The 19,192-nt window shown below is 38.0% G+C and overlaps 1 pseudogene; it reads right to left on the bottom strand.

Moving 5' to 3' along the window:
* Positions 1–314: 314 nt before the first annotated feature.
* On the bottom strand, positions 315–885 carry LOC147494176 (uncharacterized; annotated as a pseudogene).
* Between the last annotated feature and the right edge of the window lie 18,307 nt (positions 886–19,192).

Here is a 19,192-nt window from a genome sequence, read left to right as displayed (position 1 = left end):
TTTTTCTTTCCTGAAGCAAGTAACTGACTTTTATTTGGGACAAGTCTTTCTCTTTATTCTTTCCACATTTCATCCTATTTTTCATACTCATCACTTAGGTAGGTTCTTTTATTTGGTTTAATAAATGGGCAATGAATTTTTGGTGAAAGTGAAAGGTTTGATGAACGGTTCAGTGGAGTGACTAGCGGTAAAATTTGTAACAGGTAAGAATTTTTAGCTATGTCAATCCAAAGAAGGCCTAAATTCTCGCCTAGGGTTCGGGTGGCACTATACCAAAACAGGACACGACTATTTATTACGACTTTTTAGACTAGTAAATGTTTGAGTCAAATCTATCAAAAACAATCAAACCTGTAATGTTCATCAAGCTTTTCGATGTCGAGTCGAAAAAGAACCCACCTACGGATTTGTATCCATTGTTCCTTGCCTAGGATCACAGTTTTACCCTCAAGTATAGGCCCCTCATCACTATACTCTCCATCTTCATCTAGAAATGCCTCACGAGTAGCTTTGTGATTTCCATCCCGAGAATTTGGCATGTACTCCATAGCATACCTAACAGACTCAGAAACAATATAGGACTCCGCAATAGAGCCTTCAACATAACGTTTATTGCTCGGAATATTTTTACACTCCTTCATTGCCCTATTAAAATAAACAAAACCAAAATTGTACTTTGTAGTTTCGTCGATAATAATTGCCACTAAATAAAAAATAAAAGTAAAGGCATTTTACATACCGTTCAAATGGATACATCCACCTAGGATACACAGGTCCACAAATCAGCCCTTCATCAGCCAAATGCACCAAGAGGTGGATGCTGATATCAAAGAAAGCGGTTGGAAAATACTTTTCCAATACACACAATGCCTCTGCAACCATGTATTTGGCATCTTGATTTTCTTTCGGATTAAGACTTTCGAACATAGAAGATTAAAAAAATAAGCTAATCGATGAATAGCTCTACATAAAAATCGCGGTGTTTTGGAAAAGCGTCTTTGAAGCAAAACTGGAAGCAAGTAACACATAATCACGTGATAGTCATGTGATTTCATTATAAACAAACCGGGGAGGACTCAAAGTGACAATGTTTTTAAGTTCGATGAAAACCCGTAGGAAGCTTCAAATTCTTCAAAATTGTGCGAACTCAAGCTTCTCATCTTTATTCAAAACAAATGGGGCTTTTGGTTTAACAGATCTCCCCGTGATTGGAGTGCTGTTTGCATCCATTGACCACTATGAATCCCCATTTTTTCTTCAAATCCTCTCGTGGCCTCGAATCAGTATCCTTTGTTTTGTCTTTCTTGTCAAGAATCGCATTTATTATGTGTTCGCCCGCGTTCTTCTCATCGTGCATCACGTCAATAACATGTCGAATTTTATGCTTCGCCAATATTCGGTTCAAAGAGAATAGACCTCTTATACCATGCTTCGGTAACTTCATAATCTTCATCATCTTCATCATCTCCAATAGCAACCACATCCACATCATCTATACTCCGTTTGGTACCTTTTAATACTTTCCCGTACATAATGGACACGACTTAACATTTTCTCAATTACTTCTCCCTTTAACCTTGGCGGAGGAGGGTTTAACTCTTTTGTCTTAACTCCTAAGTACTTGCCTTGCCTAAATGGGTGATCGATTTAAGAAACATCCGGTAATTTGTATAAACGATCTTCCTTGCGTTTGAAGATGCATAGACGGAGTTTCATCACCACAAATAGGACAGGGCTTTGTAACCATGTGTTACCTGACCGATAAATTGCCATCTGTTGGTAAATCATGAATGCCCCACATCAACATAGCCCTCAAAGTAAAATGCTCCTGTTTGTGCATGTCATAAGTCGCCACCCCTTCTTTCCATAAGCTGTTGTAACTCATCAACTAGTGGTCTAAGGAATACATCGATGTTTTGACTTCGGTGCCTTCGCCCGGTATTAACAACGACATCATATGGAACTCAGATTTCATGCACAAAGGCGGTGGCGATTATAAGGCACCACGAAAATAGGCCAACAACTATAACCGAGTGGATTGAACACCACGTGGATTGAATCCATCAGTTGCAATTCAAGCCAAACATTACGCCCTTCCTTAGCAAAATCTGGCCAATCATCTTTACATGTCTTCCCGGGGCGAGTCGATTGGATGCCTCATATAATTCAAGAAGGTGTCGCTCTCATCGCGTGCCACGTCATTTTCACGTGCTATCCATGATATAGTGTACAACCTTTTAAGTCTAGGAATCAAAGGGAAATGTCTCAATACTTTTTCGCCTCTTTTTGTTTCTTTCTTTCCAGATTTCCCTCCTTTACTTTGTACCTAGGTGTTTCACATTGAGGACATTGTCAAATCAGCTTCAGTCTTATAATATAGCATACAATTATTTTCACATGCATCTATGCACTCAGCTTTCATTCCCAGATCTTTCAACATTGCCTTCATTGCAGGATACTTAGAAGGCAAAGTGTTTCCATCTGGCAACCACGTTTTCAACAAAGACAAAAGCGTGGTCACACTATTTCCGACCAATTATCTTCGCTTCTTCAAGTTATGGAGGTCCACAGCTGCTTGAAAAGGGTTGTGGCGGGGAGCCTCACATGAGGGGTATAATTTTTCTTCTGCTTTTTCTTATATTCATTGTACCTCTTACCCAAATCAGGTTCTAGAACAATAGGTGGTTCAACATCTTCACTTGACTTCCATCGCCTCCACTCAAATCACCCACTAATTCTTCTTCATGCATGCCATAAGCAACATCAACAAAATTCCCTATCCCTAGTCCTTTCTCACTTTTTTCTTATTCAACTCGGTTTACCATTCGATCCTTATATGGGTTCTCACCATGTAAAACCCATACACGATATATGTTGATTCTATACCGTTATGAATCAAATGTTTTCTAACTATATCATATGCAAACCTTTTCCTATTTCGACATTTGTTACATGGGCAAGGACCGTGGTCGACGTTTTCGTCTTTGCCACTAGTGAATAGAATAAAATCGGAAACCCCCTGCCTATACACACTCCCAAGTCTGTCATTTTCATTCATCCAATCTTTTGGAATCGGTTGAGACATTCTGCAAGTAGCACATCAAGTAAACACAAGGAACAAGTGATAGGGTCAATGTCATTTCCTACTAGCCCGGCTTTTAGCACTATCTGTTTATGAAAATTTGATGCATAACGTTCTATAAATATTGAACTATCTCGGTAAACAAGCTAAACGGTGCCTACATTTTAACATTGAAGGCATTATAACATATAAGCACAAAATGCAAGACAAAATAAAAGACTTCTCATTCCCCAACATCATTACACTCTACTTAAGATAATTGCCTGAAATTCAGTCTTAAAAAAATATAAATATATGCTATCGGTTTGCACATATATACAAACTCATGTAGTTCATTGTAGATTTTATTCCAAAGGCTCAGCCAATAGGATGCGGACTGTCAAATCACTTCGATACAAGTTTGAAAATTTTGAACTTGCTTCAAATATGAGTCTGAATTTCAAAAAGAGATACTTTGTGTACTAGTTCAGATTTTATCTTTTAAAACCCACAGTTACCAGAAACAAGACATGGGTTATTCTTTGTTTAAATATTCAACCCATTCCAGCATGAACTCTAGAAAACCCTATCCACGCTATCAAACTAAAAAAAAAAAAGAAGTTAGATACTACTAACAATCAGTGGCGGAGCCAGGATTTTGTTCCAGGGTGAGCCAATGAATGCTACATCTTCGTAGACAGATAACTTGTAGGAAAGTAGAAACACAATTCATAGACACACATCTACTAGTTATCTCAGTTTAGAGTCGGATGGTGTGCATCACGATTAGCTAGTTCGATCTACGTAGAGACCACATCTATTAGACGAACAAGAATACAAAAATAATATGAAAAAATGCCAAAAAATTAGAGAGCTCATCGTTCTCTTGTCTCTCTCCGTCAGTATCTTTGTTTTCTGTTTTTCAAAGAAATTATTTTGTTTTGAAAGTTCTTTCTAATTTTGCATTTCAATCTCTTCTTATGATAAACTCAATTAACCCCGAAATTAAAGGTGTGTCTATGACCACAGAAAAATCCAACCATTAGTTAAATTTCTCAATTTCCAAAGATCCAAAGGTCACATTTCTCAATTTCGAAGGCAACCTCTTTTTAATCAAGTTATCGCCATTATTTCAAAAATTTGAGAGAGATGAATAAGATGGAAATAATAAATACAGAGATGTTAATGAGAGTTCCACCAAAATAAAACGAAAATACTTATATAACCCACCACTTTGTTTGTTGATTCTCCCCTCTCATTAATATTTCCACAAAGTCAATCTTTTTTCTTTCTTTTATTCAGTTGTCACTCCATAGAAAAAGAGAGATTGATTGAAAAAATATTTCTAAAACATGCCTACTTTGGTTTTTGGATTTCAATGTAAGGTTTGATTGAGTTTAGGGAGTTTGAATTAAAGAAATGGAATTAGATTAGATTAGAGAAGCATTTGGGTTCATTTTTAATTCACTACCAAATTACTCCCTCAAACATAATATCGCCATTAAATTTTTGCTGAAAATGAAAATTATCTTATCTATAAGTGGGGAAGTTATGGAGGGGTGAAACTGGGTTTGTTTTTCAAATCACTTTGCTTTTTTCGGGCTGAATATATGGAAAGTAGTACTCCAAACAAAGTAAATAAGTAAAGTTAGTACTCTCTAAAAATAATAACACTAATTTTTTCTGCTAAAATCCAGGGTGAGCGAGTATGCACCACGCCCCCTAGCTCCACCACTACTAACAATCTAACAATCCACAAACCAATTCGACAATGGGTAGCTTTAATCCTGTTATGTGAGGCGATAATCGGGCCGGTTGTTACATCGGATGGGAGTCTGTCATCATTTCGGTTCGAGCATACCTTGTTAATCACTCAAGGCAGAGTGAGATATTAACTTGATGTTAGAATCATTCAACCGTGAAGGGAGGACACTAACAGATGACATTTGGTCAATATAGTAAAAGTATAACAACTTACTTTCGGGTTCATTTTTTTTGAAAAATGAAACTCCATGGCCACCTATTTTCTTCAAATCTGAATTTTAATGTCATTAAACAAAGAAGGTGGCCATTCTATGAACCTTCCCTCCAAAAGAGAAATGTGGGTTATCACCAATCTATCAATTCTAATTGTTATAATCCTCAAATGCCAAAAGATAAACGATCTTGAACCAAATTGTACTATGCATTCACATGAAATGAGTTCAAACAATTCTACAATTCTACTAAGCATCCATCCAAGTAGGCTTAGGCTAAAAACATTTCAACAAAGTAAGAATGGTAAACGAAAATCTGGCTATCCTTAACATCCACCAAATCTCTCCATATGCCCACTCTTGTACATAAGCAAATCCTGCAAAATTTGCAGAAGTCCAACATTTCTAGCAACCACCGCCCCGTCCGGCGTCCTCGCCCATGGCCACGGCGCGACCCGCCCCATAGGCCTCCCAAATTTGTTGGTTTCTTTGGCTTGACCCTAGGTGTCTCCTCAACCAGTAAAGTCTCAAGGTTTATCTTTGTCGGGGAGAATGTAATAGCGAATCTGCTGCCCCTCACGGTCGGATGATCAAGAGTCTTTGGATTCTTTCCTTCGGCGGCCGGTTTAACCATCTTCAAATGAGTATGAATACCGATATCTACCCGGTGATGGTGCCATGAACAATAGTGCCGTTCTTAAGCTCGATCGACAACGCCTTGTCTCGTTGTTCAACTTCATCAAAACCCCGACGAGCTTCATTGTCGTCGCGTTGTTTGAGGCGAGGGAAGAAACCAAAAACTAGGGTTTAAGTCAAGAGGAGTTACTCGGGTTCATTTGGCCGGCACTCATAGCGTTATAATAAAACTCTTTGGTAAACTTGTACCTTAATTAGTTAGTTTGAAGAACAAAACCTATACCCGGCTTTACCTTCAAACACTCCTCTATCTTGAACAACCTTAACATCTCGTTCCGCATTCTTCCCAATCCCTCTCCCTATACCACCCATACCCGGCCAAGTACCGCTTTCCCATACCCATTAACGGAACACCTATAAACTCTTCCAACCCTTTATCATCTGGAAACTTTTTTATATCTTCACGAAATTTCTCCAACAATTTCAACTCAAGAGCAACATTATTATTAGTTGCCTTTTTGTCCACACCCGTATCTTTCTTGGGTCTGATATTTAAACCGTATGAAGTTGAGTTTGGGTTTGGGTTTGTCATCAACAGGACTGGTGTATTCATTATACAGACCGTGTGTGTGTTTGCTAGCATGAATATTAATCTAACAATCCACAAACCAGGAAAAATATAAATCATAACATAACTAAAATAAGTAATTACTAATTACATATAGAAGAGCAAAATCAAACCACAAAAATCGAATTTTTTAATGAATAAAACAAGTAATAAAAATCGCACCTTTGGTTATAACTGTAGCCAACCAACACCCAAGTTAATTTCAGTTGTGATATCACCTAGTAGTAGTGTGAAAAATTGAAAAAGAGATATGAGATGATGAAACATACAAAATCAGAGAAGAAGAAGGCGCGTAAAGTACGTTACCTAATAGCGGCAGCAGCGGCGACCGGTGCTGACTCCCAAAACTTGTTGAAGGATGAACTTGTTGAACGAGAGAAGGATGAAAATAGGGCTGTTCGTTAGTAATCTTAAATAGGATAGGGGAAAAGAGCGCGAGAATTTTGGCCTTTCCCTCTCACCGAAATTTCTTTCCTCACCGAAAATTTTAATTTAGAAATTTTAAATTCTAATTTAGCTATTATTTTTAATGTTATATTTAATATTCACGATTTATTTACGCTTTTTGGTCCAAACAAACAATTTTAAAACGTAACAAATTAATTCTCATATTTGGCAAAATTAAAGTAACACTTTATATATAATTGTAACGCTTATAAAACGTTAGGAACCTAGTTACACTTTAAAACCATTACTAAGCAAAAAACTGGAGCGTTACTAATATCCTGTTTTGGTGTAGTGTGGTGATCAAGTAAGTAGATGCGTGATTTCTCTAATTGGAAAAACTACTCCTCTGTGTCATCACACACAAATCACTCATGTCAAGGTTTTTGGTTAGATTCTCACAGGATTTATAGTTTAAGTAACTAACTGTTGGTTCCAGAAACTTACTGCTATGTACAATCGATGATATTCAGTACATGAATATTCATGAAAAGATGTATAAACTATTGCATACGTATTATCTAAAGTTTCTTAAAAACAAATCCTAATTCGGATACTAATGTGAGATTTCTAGACAATTTTCATCATTGAAAAGGAAACAAAACTTTGTCACTAAGTATAATTATTAATATGAAAATAAAAACTATATATAGGCTACAAGATGCCTAATTTTTGCTACAGGTTTAAAGCACCCCCAAATAGAATGATGCTTAGTCCTCGAAGGATCAATAATTAAAGAGAGAAAGTACCTGAGAACCGTGAGCAAAATTAGGGCTAGATTGCTGGAACAGAGAGGTTGGAGATCATAATATATTATTCAGAAAGAACAAGAAAATGTTCAATAGCACACTAAACATAGCACACGATCCATAACACACGAAATAATGAACCATAGCATACGAAACATGATAAACAATAGCACACCAAACATAAGGTTTAGCTAGATATATGTACAATGGCAAACTCAAGTTTACCATCCGCAGGGGATGAAGGTCGGCGTCCTCTTTAAGGAAATGCATTTCCTTAGCATCGCTAATAGATAGATAATAGTCCGCCAAATTTCTGCCCATTCTTTGTCTCGGATTCCCTCAAATTGGTTTTCATCTTTTTTCGTCCTTTGGGTAACATCGAGCGTGCCTCGGTATCGGCGGGGCGCTTCCATTGATGAAACCTCAATGGCGAATGATTACGTTTCTTTGGGCACATGGAATCTACCTTGACTTAGTCATGAAAAGTGGCTGCAAACCGTGGGAAATGTGTCTTCATGATTAAATGGCGGTGGTGGTAAAAGTATATATACCGATCCCGAAAAGTCGCGAGCTCGTTTCAGCCGAGATAACACAACCTAAAATATTAAATAATGCATGACCACGAGCTAGTAATTGAATACAACATGGCCAGCCTCATTGGCGGTAGAAAAATGCCAATCTCCCATAATGTTTAGGAGTACAAATAACATTGCGATCTCCATGTTCATGGTCATGCTTGCTAATGGAATGGTGATGTTGCGCCATGGCACATGGCCATCTCCTTCCGTTTGATCTCAAGACCATCACCATAAGAGTCGCTAAACGCTTGCCACCGAAAGGAACGGTAAGAATTATGATAGATGTACCGCCAAGATGCAAAGAGGTTCGTGGTATGGAAGGTCCAAAGATAGGGCAAGTTGTTGTTCAGAAAAGATATGAGGTGTGTCACCAACTCGGATTGTGAACCCGTCTAAGTAGAAACCATGCGCATGGTTGAATGTTGGTGTGTCTTCCATATTAGCATAAAAGTATGCAGCCAAACTCGGAGAATAAGTTTGGTCAGGTTGAAGAATTAGGGAAGACCACCCAATGTTTGTGATGTAATTATGGAAGAGATGGCCATAGGCATTGGAATCCATCATAGACTGAAAGGATTGCTTAGGAATGAGTTTGGGAGGTACTATGGATGATGAAGATGCAATGTTTGATGAAGATGCCATGGTGGATGACGTAAAGAAATGGGTAACGATACCGGCAACTGGATGGAAAAATGAATATGTAAGAAAATAGACCCTCCTGTAGCACATGTTAAAATTATATTAGTCACAATGGAAATGATGACAATCCTATTAAGCATTGCATACAAAAGAAGACAAAAAGATAAGACAAAATACATAGTAAGACGGAAAAACGTAATAACATAGATGATTATATACTTATTGACTTAGTAATATCATGGATTCTTATATTGATCTTGGAGATGCATATTTTGCACCAAACTGTTTAGGTCTACTATTTGTTGGCCGAGCTGCATCTGAATGTCCCCTTGGTTGGAGAGAGTCTTGTTTGATTTTCCATTAGGAGAGCGTGATTTTGCAAGGATTGAGAATGATTTTCCAAGATCTCCTCTGTTCAACATCATGCGTTGCTTGACGATCTTGGAAATCTGAAGAGTTGTGATGATGATATTATGACGAGCGTGTAGTTCCCTCAAACCCTGATGAAGAAGTTTAATGCCTTCCATGGGATTAATAATATTCAGCATGGCATTATCATCAAATAAATGGTCAGAATTTGAGCTTGGGGTATTCTGCTCATCTATCAGAGTATCAGGGGTCCAAAAACCAACGGAGTAGTCTGTTTGAAGTACCTTTATATATGCTCTTTGAAGGGGTGTCTCTGGAGAAATTATTGGATAACCCCAACGCATCATAATCTGCGTTACCAAAGTGGGTAGAGGTGCTAACCTTCTTGTTTTTTTGGTGATTACGTTCCAGAGGTGTTAGATTAGACAAAAGTCATCTCTTTGAGTTTGCAAAATCCAAAGTAGGTGAAGTTGAGGCTTTGTGACTTCTGATTGGTGTGATGTACCTACCACATTATGTATGTCCCAATTGGAGCACAACACGTTGATTCTGTTTCAAAAGCGTTGAAGAACCATGTGATGTGTATTTTCGACGTCGCCATGAGATCGGTAGCTTCGTAGTAAAGTTTTTCGGAGGAATCGAATGATGACTCTTGAACAAAGGGACTCTCGGGTTTTATTGGGATTTGAAGTATGTGGGAGATCATTTCCTTATTCAATTCAATCGTTGTCCATAGGCATTGAAGTAGAATTTTCCATCTTCATATCCGCTAAATTGGTAGAACATCAAAACCAATTCGGGAATAACCATTTCTGAATGATATAGAAGGCGCGTCCATCCATGACGTATGATTTCGGTGTCAAAATAAGGAGAAAACCGCCCTCTTGAAAGTTTTTAGGTAGTCTTTCTCTGCGTTATTTTTTCTTGGTTGAGCCATTCTTGAGGGAAGGATAGTGAAAATTGTATGAATAAGAATGGCTGAAAAAGAAGAGATTTATAGCCAATCTATAAGGCTAGACCAATCTGGAGTCCAAGTGTAGTTAATGACCCATGTGATTATGAACAGCATCATAGGGGATCCACATTAAGTCTTTGTCATGTCAGATATCCAAATACAATTAATGAGATGGTTTAATGTTACAAAATACGGAGGAAAGTTTCACAGGGTAGTTAGACTTACACGTAATTTCAGAAATGATGATCATAACTCAGTAATAGAATATGGATAGAATAATCGAGCTGCATGTGTGACAAGTGTTATGTGTACCTTGTAGCGTGTGCGATTTTCTCTGAACACCATGTGTATCTATTAATTATTTTGGTGAGTTTTGGATGGCCTATCTTTGTTATGGTTTGTTTATTTATTTACTTATTATTATTTTGTTTATTATTTATATTATTATTATTTATTATTTATTATGTATTATTATTTATTTATTTATTTATTTTATTATTATTATTATTATTTTTTTTAGAGGAAAAGACAACTAATATACACAAATATTTAATACGGAACTTCTCCATTTAATACGTAACCCGTACAAATGTATGAGAATTATTTAACACACCATACTAATATACAAAATGAAAATCAGAAAAAAGAAAAACGGTTACATAGATCTAGATGTTCTGGATCATGTTATGCATGAGTGACAAAAGAATAATGATAAACACTGTTATCACGATTAATGTGATAGCCCATTCGCGTTGCTCCTTTTCCCATCGGTCTATTTGATTCATTATGTTCAAGGAATTGAAAATTTGTGAAGAAGAATTTGTGAAGAGTGAGAGAAGGGAATGAGTGAAAGTGGAAAGGAGAGTGGTATTTATAAGTAGATTTCTGACCGTTGGGCATCGACCCGTTTGGATCGGGCCGTTGGGCTTTGTACCCGGATTTTTGATTTTTGGGTCAGTCAAAATTTTGGCCCAAGCACAAATGAATTACAGAAATTCCCCTTATGTCGAAATGTTACGAAATTTCAAGCGTGGAAATTGATTCGTTTCAACTCCAAATTGAGCGGATGAGATATCGAAGCGATCAACATAAAAATGCCATCCACTAGAATATGAAAAAAAATCACATTCAAAATTTTTTTTTTTTTTTTTGGTTTTATTTATTTACACTTTTATATACAAATGTACAAGTCGAGAAGAATGTGTCAACAACAGGAAATCCAAATAAAAACAACACATCACAACAGACTTAACTTTCGGGCAACTTTCATGTCGGCTCGAAGGCGAACCCAATCTAGCCAGACTGTGGCTTATCCTTTATGTTTTGGGGGCCTAGGGTTCAGGACGGTACCATCCTTGACCAATGTGCAATGGTCTAATAATAATATTACCCTTAGTACATATGGTATAGCCTCAAACCGCCCCAAAACAGTCACATAGAAAACTGATCGGGGTTGGCCTGGTGGAATCCATTGCCCGTACGAACTAGGAAATTCCGATGGTGCATATCACGACTCTCTTTAGGCACCATGCTGGGTGCTAATAAAAAAACGAGTATATACATGTGAGTCTTTTAATGTCAGATCCTCAAGACGAATGTGAGTCTTTTAACGTCAGATCCTCAAGACGAATCCCAACCTGTGGGAGCAATGGGACGACGACGAAGTTTATCCTATTTGGTGTCGGATAATAATATACCTTATACCGGCTCATCTTGGATAAAAGATCAAGACCTGGACAGAAAGGAGTTTGCCAGTTCATACACCACCCCATCCTTTTAAGCGGCCGCTTTCGAGCAAAAGTACTACGATCATTACCTATTCGAGATGGGTGAGATTTGGACCAAATGATGAGTTGGAGTTAGCGAGGAAGAGAATAGAAAAGGGAGGAGAAAGAAGGAGTTGAAATTTTTGGTACCCATTGTTTTCCGGGAGGCACGTTTGCTTTCGATTATCGAAGACATTTATACTTTCGGTTGAAGTAGAGTTTATGTGGACTATGGTTTCCGCTTGCAACCACAACCACACACTCTAGGGATTTTTAGAAAAGAAAATAGAAAAAGGGCCGGCTACCCTAATGGCATACTTTTCTGTTTAAATACATGGAAAGAAGTACACCAAATGAATCTTTTAGTGCGTGTAGAAATTTGGATCATTGAGAAGAGTCTCTTCGACATCCGGAGAGCGCAACTCATGATAATGTTTAAGGTCTTTGGCCATTTACTTGAAATTCGCTACCATCATTTACGTTTTTCACGAGAGATAGCCCCATAAGGGGTGGCCGGTAGAGACGATTGAAAGGACCAGACCATCGAGTTTTTAATTTTCCTGGAAAAATGTGTAATCTTGAGTTGTACATCAAAACTTTTTGACCGACTTTGAACTCTTTTCTCAATATGTGCTTATCATGCACTCTTTTTATGTTGGCTTTATAGGATTTCGAGAGATCATAGGCATCACTCCGAATTTCCTCAAGCTCATTTAACTGCAATTTTCTCTTTTCGCCTGCCACGTTAGTGTTATAATTAAGGCTTTTGATGGCCCATAGACCACGGTACTCAAGTTCAACCGGCAGATGACAAGGTTTTCCAAAAACGAGGCGATACGGAGACATCCCTATAGGTGTCTTAAAAGCTGTTCTGTATGCCCACAAGGCATCAGATAATCGTAGAGACCGATCTTTCCTAGATGGATTGACAGCTTTTTCCAAAATGGATTTGATTTTCGATTAGAGACTTCTACTTGACCACTGGTTTGAGGATGATACGGAGTTGCCACCTTGTGCGTGACTCCATATTTCTTTACTAATGATTCAAAAATTTTATTGCAGAAATGTTTTCCCCCATCACTAATTATAGCTTTTGGAACACCAAATCGAGAGAAAATATTTTCTTTTATGAACAAAATGACCGTTTTATGATCGTTAACACGACATGCCAATGCCTCAATCCATTTTGACACATAGTCAACTGCTACAAGTATGTATAGGAAGCCATGAGAATTTGGAAATGGACCCATGAAGTCGATGCCCCATACATCAAAGATTTCCACAATTAGAATGGGATTTAAGGGCATCATATTGCGTTGAGTAATGCGTCCTAGCTGCTGGCAGCGATTGCATGCTTTGCAATGTTCATGTGCATCTTTAAACAGTGTTGGCCAATAGAATCCACGTTGTAAGACCTTGGCCGCAGTTTTCTTACCACTAAAATGACCACCACAAGATTGTTCATGACAGAAGGATAACACATCATTGTGTTCCCAATCGGGAATGCAACGGCAGATTAGTTGGTCGGAACAATATTTGAAGAGGTAGGGAGGATCATCCCAGAAATAAAATTTCACAGTGGATAAGAACTTTTTCCGGTCATTACGAGACCAAGATAAAGGGACTTCCTCGGTAACTAAGTAATTTACTATGTCGGCGTACCAAGGGACGAAAAAATAGAGTCTGGTGTTCATCCGGAAAGGAATCACGAGATAGGTTCGATGATCGCGTATCAACATCAGCGACAAGTCTTGATAAATGGTGCGCAACCACATTTTTGCCACCTTTTTTATCTCTAATTTTGAGAGTAAACTCTTGCAAAAGGAGAATCCATTGGATCAACCTTTGTTTTGCATCTTTTTTGCTAATAGATAGCGAAGTGCGCATGGTCGATTATAGACAATAGTTGGAGAACCCACTAGGTAAAGGACGAAACTTATCTAACGCGATATACAACGGCGAGAAACTCTTTCTCAGTGGTGGTATAGTTACGTTGAGCTTCATTAAGGGTTTTACTCGCATAGTAAATGAGAACTGGCTTATCTTCTCGGCGTTGCCCTAGTACATCTCCTATAGCATAGTCGCTCGCGTCACACATTAATTCAAAAGGTTTAGACCAATCAGGTGGTTGAATTATGGGGGCGGTAGTTAATGCGGTTTTTAATATCTCAAAGGCTTGTTTGCAACTGAAACTGAAATAAAAAACGGCATCTTTAAGCAGGAGATTTGTTAAAGGTCTAGCAACCTTCGAGAAATCTTGAATAAATCTCCTATAGAAACCTGCGTGTCCTAAGAATGCGCGAATGTCTCGAACTGTTTTTGGTATAGGAAGTGAAGCAATTTTTTCTATCTTAGCTTTGTCGACTTTGATTCCGTCCTTTGAAACGATGTGTCCTAAAACTATTCCTTTAGTAACCATGAAATGACATTTTTCCCAATTAAGAACAAGGTTTTTTTCTTCACAACGTGTAAAGACCTTTTCAAGATTTGATAGACGACTATCGAAAGAATCTCCATAAATTGAGAAGTCGTCCATGAATATTTCCATAAACCGTTCAACCATATCGAAAATATGAAGCATGCAGCGTTGGAAAGTACCGGTGCATTGCAAAGGCCGAAAAGACATTCGCCTATATGCAAATGTACCAAATGGACAATTGAGCGTTGTCTTTTCTTGATCGCCAGGTCTATGACTATTTGAAAATAACCTGAATAACCATCAAGAAAGCAGTAATAGGCATGACCGGCTAAACGTTTCGAGCATCGATCGATGAATGGAAGTGGAAAGTGATCCTTACGAGTGGCGGCATTAAGTTTGCGATAGTCAATGCATATTCGCCATTTCTTTGGGATCTGGCGGAAATGCATTCATCTTTATCGATTCGCACAAACTGTAATGCCAGATTTCTTTGGAACTACGTTAATGCGGGACTCACCCTAAACACTATCGAGATAGGGTAAATAATACCCGCATCTAGTAATTTTAACACTTCCTCTCGGACCACATCTTTCATGGTAGGGTTTAGGCGACGCTGTGGTTCACGCGATGTCTTAGCAGTTTCTTCCAGGTGTATGCGATGGGTGCACACATTAGGTTCAATGCCTTTAATGTCATCGAGGGACCATCCAATAGCAGAAGGATGTTGTTGAATGACATTAATTAAACGAGCTTCCTGATCGTCAGTTAATTATGAAGAAATAATAACTGGGTGACGACCATCGGCATCAAGTTGTACGTATTTTAATTCTGAAGAAAGAGGTTTTAATTCAGGGGTGGGCGGAGTGGGTATTAAAGATTCTTGAGGAAGGTCATCATCCATGTAGTAAACAGATTGATGATCATCCAAGTTACTTGACATCACTGTTGTAGGGTCAAATAATGGTACTGACTCTAATAACTCATTTACTTCTTGTGTATAATCATCGTCCTCAAACTCAGATTCGCTAAAGGAAAGAAATTGGTACACTTCATCTTCAGGAAAAGAGTTTGTGAAATACTCTTGCGGAATGCTGTCAACCCTGTTGACCTCACCATCAAATGTCAGGCTCTGGAAGTTATTTCATCAACTTGAACACATTCACCTCGACCGAAAGATTTCCGAAGGACATGGTCATGGAACCATCTCTACAGTTAATAAGACCATTAGCAGTGGCAAGGAACGGACGTCCTAAGATGATAGGAATGGAATCACATGCAACTTCTGTATCCAAAATAACAAAGTCTACAGGATAGAAGAAATCTTGGACTTTTACAAGGACGTTTTCCACAATTCCTTTTGGATACTTTATGGAACGATCTGCTAACTGTAGAGTCATGGTGGTAGGTTTGAGCTCATGAAGACCTAGTTGTTTAAATAAATAATATGGAAGTAAGTTCACACTAGCTCCTAGGTCTAGTAGTGCAGTAGCCGTGTATTTGTCACCTAAGGTGCATGGAACCGTTGGTCTACCAGGGTCCTTGTATTTTACTATACCATTGTGTTCGGTGATGGAGGAAAACTGTTCAGTGAGGAACGCTTGTTGATGAACATTAGTTCTCTTTTTTGTGGTGCACATATCTTTCAGAAATTTTGCATGTTTTGGTAATAGTTTTAAGGCATCGAGAAAAGGTAAGTTGATTGTTAAATTTTGAAAAAAGTCTCGAATTTCAGCAAAATTCTCATCAGGTTTATTCTTTGCCAAGCGTGCAGGAAACGGTGCCTTAGGGCGGAATTTGGCAAAAGGGTCTACATGCCTGTTTCCTACATTCGGAGGTGTTGACTTTGTTGAATTTGGGGAATCTTCTGTAGGTTCATTATTAGAAATAGATTCCTTGGAACCCTCTTTTCCCTTTGGTTGATCATCTGGCATACGTATTTGATTGTCTACAGTTTTTCCAGATCGTAGAGTAGTTATTGCATGCACCTCACCTTGGTTGGGGGTGCTTGGACCAGGGGCATTGGTGAGTTCTAAGGCTGTGTTTGTTGGTTTAGGGTTTGGAACTACTTGTGCAGGAAACACGCCTTTCTGACTCTTTTCTTGCGCCAATTGTTGAAGTGATTGTTGGATAGACGTTAAAATTTGAGACTGTTGGTTCATGTAAGCCAAGAAAGTCTCATTTGTCCTATCCGTAATGGTTGGCGCAGTCAGGCAAATGTAGTAGTTCTCGATTATTGCTTAGAAGTTGTTGATGATAGTTGGGATTTGGATTAATTTGGAACAAAGTGCGGTTGGTTTGATAATTAGCATTGGAATTATTTTGAAATTGACCTTGTTGGTATTGTTGATTATTTCCTTGGCGGTATGGAATAAAATTGTTGGTAGGTCGAACAGGTGGATTTTCGAAACCAGGAGGAGCCCCCATTTGTTGGTTATTTTGCGCAAGTTTAAATTCGGATGTTGTCTCCACGGTGCATTGGGAATGTTGAATGCACATGTCTCCTCCGATTGTTGAGTAGGGGAAGCATATAACAAGGGACAATATGCATCAGGATGGTCAGGACTAAGACAAAGGACACAAAGGGCGGTGTCAACGTTCATGACTGGTTTTGGTAGTTGATCGTTTACTTGAACTGCAAGGGCATCTATTTTTTTAGTTAGGGATTCTATCAAATTTTTATTTAGGGATCGGGTTTTACCTCAAAAAATAGATGTGGCCTTTGTAACATTGTCCTTTGATGATCGAGACGACTTCGGTGTTACCCGGTGTGTACCTTTTTTCGCTTGTTTTTCAAGAAAAGTATAAGCTTCTGTAGCTCCTTTGTCTATGAAGCAACCGCTGTTCATTATATCAAGAGTTTCTTTTTGATGATCAGAAAGACCATTAAAGAATGAACGAACAAGGAAAACTTTGTCCAGTTGGTGATGAGGACATTCTAACAGAAGATCAGTAAAACGACTCCATGCTTCTGTAAAGGATTCATGAGGATTTTGACGAAAGAATTGAATTTTCTGAAGCATTTCAGTTGTTTTCTTCTGAGTGTAAAATTGAAGCATAAAAGCTTGAACTAGTTTATTCAATGTGTCTATGGACCGTGGTTGTTGTCCTGCTAGCCAGATTGACGCTTTTTCCGCTAAAGTGAATGGAAACAGTCGAAGCAAGAGTTGTTCCTTAGAGACTGCTGGATGGTGAAATGTTGTTGCCACTTGTTGAAGCCGACGAAGATGATTGTAAGGTTTTTCGTGCTCCAAACCATGATATATAGGTAACAAACTGAAAACGCGTTTGGTGGGATCTGAAAATCACCGACAATGTCCTCAAGTTTGATGCGAGGAAGAAGGTCCTTCTGTAATGCAAAGATAGAAGTCCGAGAGGGGGCTCTCTGGCTGGTGGAGGATCGTTGGCCATAATGACAGAAGTTGATGACGACGAAGGATTGTGATGAAGGTAATTAGCAGTAGAAGAACAATTTTTAGGTGAGAACTTATGCAATTGCTTATCGTATTTTTTTCGACGATAGGTATGTTCAATATCTTTAGTGGAACCAGACCTTAATCTCATGCAAGCATAAAATTAGATCTAACTCACAGAAGGAATTTAGTAGGACTCGAATTTTATTATTATCTTAAGCATTATAGTTTAACAACATATGCCTAAGCTGCTGCTAACATAGCAGTGAAGCTAGGAATACGTGTGCATAAACCAACAGCCAGGTCACAAGAGAGATATGAGGGAGGCTTTCCGTGCAAGCACGGTTCTAATTAAGTAACCTCAATCTTTCAAGTTTCCTAGACACCATTGGAATATGATTAAGATGTATGGAATTAAATTTTATGCAAAGGCGGTATTAATTTTAATTTAATTTAATTTTTTTTAAAAGATTTATGCAAGGGTTAAACTACAAACATGCAAATACGATCTACTCAGACAATACTAGGTGCAGTAGCATGTGAAGATACTCTACTCATACGTATAGCTATACGAATAGGCAAGCTTGTGTCATCAATAAATACTTCCATACGTACAAGCAAATATACATCAGTAATACGTATATGTACGCTAATTTGTAAATCGATATTACGTAAATGTATATCAACAGTAACAGGCAAATTTGAATCACTCATACGTATCGAAATACATTAACATGCATAGATAGTATACATATGCAGTTAAATACGACAAAACTAAACATGCATTATACATAAACTAAAATACGACTCTTGTATTGCATAATAATTCGATTTCGACAATACTCATTGAGATTGCGAATGTCATATAGAGAGCAGCTTTACCCCGTAGGGTTTAGAAACAACTTACCCAACTCAGATTTTAACCCTCGTTGGAATGTTCTCCTCTTTCTTGACAAAATCGACTTATTAAACAACACCATTTTCTAAAATGATGATTTTGGAGGGGAAAACAGTTGATTTTGACCTCGAAAATGACAAAGCTCGGTGGAGACAGCGTGCGCGCCGTCGAGATCTTTCCGAATTGAGCTCACACGCAGCGTGATTCAGAGAAACAGTAGCCAAAGTTATGGCCAAAATACCAAAACACATCCTAATTACTATGTATAACTCCTAAGTTATAGATGCTAACATGCAAATAATCACTCATTCAGTAATATATATGCTAAACATGTGACTTAGATATAGATATATAGATAACCATGCAAAACAGTTCCATTTGTATGTATATATACATTAATATGTAATTCATGACCGTTAACCGCGATATATATATATTCACGTGCATATTCACATGATTCATGCATAATTCTAGGCTAATACGTAAATAATAATCCATAAATTTTTCCTAATACTATATACATGGCATACATGCAGAAAAAAAACATAAAAAAATTACAATAATATCGAAAATTTGGAACCCAGTAGCTTCCCGCTTTTTAAGCCCTTGAAATCAAAAACAAACGCGTTTCAATTGCCGACGCCGATTAATCCCAAAGGATTAT

Source organism: Coptis chinensis, chromosome 6, assembly GCF_015680905.1.
Source record: "Coptis chinensis isolate HL-2020 chromosome 6, ASM1568090v1, whole genome shotgun sequence".
Taxonomy (NCBI): domain Eukaryota; kingdom Viridiplantae; phylum Streptophyta; class Magnoliopsida; order Ranunculales; family Ranunculaceae; genus Coptis; species Coptis chinensis.
This window is presented reverse-complemented; position numbering and strand designations above follow the sequence as displayed.